At 38.6% G+C, this 2,508-nt stretch overlaps 1 long non-coding RNA gene across 1 annotated transcript; it reads left to right on the top strand.

The window, feature by feature from the left end:
• The first annotated feature begins 874 nt into the window (after nucleotides 1-874).
• LOC109528065 (uncharacterized) lies at nucleotides 875-1,477 on the top strand. The gene is made up of 2 exons (XR_002170632.1): nucleotides 875-1,023; nucleotides 1,317-1,477. It is a non-coding gene; the product is annotated as an uncharacterized LOC109528065 (long non-coding RNA).
• Nucleotides 1,478-2,508: the final 1,031 nt, after the last annotated feature.

Genomic DNA, 2,508 nt, shown 5'->3' with positions numbered 1-2,508 from the left:
GACAGCAAGGTTGCAATGAGTAACAGCCTGTCGTTGCCATGGCGCCCGAAGCGCATCTGAAATACTTCTTAGTTTTCATCAGGGACAGCGCCAGGGTTTTTTTTTTCTGTCCCGCGGGTAAAGTGGGGCTTGACCGACACATTGGGGGTGAGAAAAGAATTCATAAATATATATTTTTTTGAATTTTACAATCAAAAACATGCTAGTTTAACAAGAAAGTGGTCATTAAAAAGGAAAATGGGGGAGTAGAAAAAGTGGGAAAATAAACTCGTGAAAATAAAGTAATTTTACTAGGAAAAGGTGTTCGGAAAAAATGGGAAAAATGGAGAAAAACAAAAGAAATAAGAGTCAGGTCGCAAGAAGTAGAGTGAGTTAAAATGCTTTGTCTTGTTCTACCTTTTGTAGAACAATAATTTTGAAAAAAAGTTTTTAATCCCAACGAGTTTGTCCCCTTTCAGCGCAGGTGTCTGTCTGATGTACTCTGGCTCCATCAAGTGACCATTAGAAATATTACATGTCACAACATCATTACTGTACTGGACGACATTGTAGACTGGAGTCTCCATGAAAAGTATTTTTTTTAATATGACTTTTGTGACGATTTCATGATATGTGATTCAATCTTTGGTATTTACAAACCGAATACCAATTAATTATACCATATGACGTCCACTCTCAGCGATATCTATTGATTACGGTACCTGTATTTTAAAATCAAATCAACAAGGCTGACCTCTCCTTTCTTCTGCTGCAGCTGCTGCTGTTGCATCTTCGCGTCTCTGCAAAGCACCGCGTGAGGCATCCTGCCAGCATCACAGCCTCCGTCAACGAGGCGTGACTTTACGTGTGTAAAATCTGTCATTGGCGTGCGCGCGCGCGCACACACACACACACACGCACACACACTTTGTCGAGTGAGTTTTGGAGTGAGCGAACTGGTTTTTCGGGGGAAATTCAACGCGGAACACAGAGAACGTGAACACACAGCAAGTGCGTCGCTCGCCAGACATCTACCTTTAAAAGGTCCGTATATTTTTTAATATCCTTAGCTTTTTTTAATAAATCACATTAGGTGTCATTATTACGACTACTACTGGTATTAAGAAGAGCTGGAATAAAAATAAACAGGGGTGGTCAAACACCCCACCCACCCACACTTCCCCATTGGACGATTCTACAGGTGGTAAGGATCTACATCCGCGGTAAAAAGTAGGGCGTTGCCGTTGCGTTTGAGTGTCTGCGCTGAGCACGTGTCTTGTGCAAGTGACATCTCGGCAGCAGTGCCTCAGCTTGTTGGGTTCTCTTTCGTTATAAAGAAGCAAAGGCTGCTCTGAGAGGACAAAAATGGAGGCGATGATGAAGGGACTGAACAAAGCCAAGGAAGGAGTGGTGGTAGCGGCGACCAAGACCAAGCAAGGAGTGAGTGGCGCGGCTGAGATCACTAAAGACGGAGTCCTCTACGTCGGTGGGTCCCCCACTTAATATCGGCTCATTGATCAGCTCATTGTTGTTGCGTTTATTCATCGCCATCACGTACTGGACAAGGTTTTTTGTTTGTTCGGTTTTTTTTTTTTTTTTACGATTTCAAATGAGGTTTCCACTTTACAAATCGCCATTTAACCTTGAAAAATTGACAATTGTTAGACCATATTATTTAATTCTAATATACAGTAAATGTCATTGATCAAGGGTAGGCGTATCAGTGGGAGATGGTAGACTTCAAATATGTTTAAATTTTTAAACAGTAGTATTTAATTGTCGATTTTTATATCCCAGTTTTATTAATTTTTCAACGCTTTGACTCCTTTTAACCTTGATGAGCTGATGCAAGAATGTCAGTAAATTTTACCGAACTTATTTATTATTAGGAGCATTAGCATTACAGCTTGTAACCAACACTGATTAAAACATTTGTGAATTTAAAAAAATCGATTTTAAATTCAGTTTGAGAACATTTATGTTCGTAATTAATAATTATTTCATTTCCATTAGATGACTCTGTATCGTAAGGCATTTTTCTTTTTAAAAGACAAGCATTAATAGTAAGGCTTTTTTTTAAAAAAAGACAAGCGTGTGTAGTAAGGTGTTTTTTTTGAAAGACAAGCATGTATCATAAGGCGTTTTTTTTTTCTTTTAAAGATGACCATGTATAGTGAGACGTATTTCTTTTAAACAGACAAGCATGTATAGTAAGGCAATGAAACAAAAAATCATGTATAGTAAGGCTATTTTTTTAAAGATGACCATGTACAGTAAGGCGTTTTTTTGTGAAGACGACCATGTATAGTAAGGCATATTTAGCTGAAAAAAACCAACCATGTATAGGGAGGCGTTTTTAGCTGAAAAAATATCGACCATGTATAGTAAGCCAATTTTAACCCCGAAGAACAACCATGTGTACTCAGGTGTTTTTTGCCGAAAAAACCATGGATAGAAAGGCGTTTTTAGACCCCAAAAATGACCATGTATAGTAAGCCGTTTTTAGCCGAAAAAAACGACCATGAATAG

The sequence above is a fragment of the Hippocampus comes genome, unplaced genomic scaffold (assembly GCF_001891065.2).
Source record: "Hippocampus comes isolate QL1 unplaced genomic scaffold, H_comes_QL1_v1.1 scaffold241, whole genome shotgun sequence".
Lineage (NCBI taxonomy): Eukaryota > Metazoa > Chordata > Actinopteri > Syngnathiformes > Syngnathidae > Hippocampus > Hippocampus comes.
The sequence above is the reverse complement of the archived record's forward strand: the minus strand, read 5'-3'. Positions and strand labels throughout refer to the sequence as shown.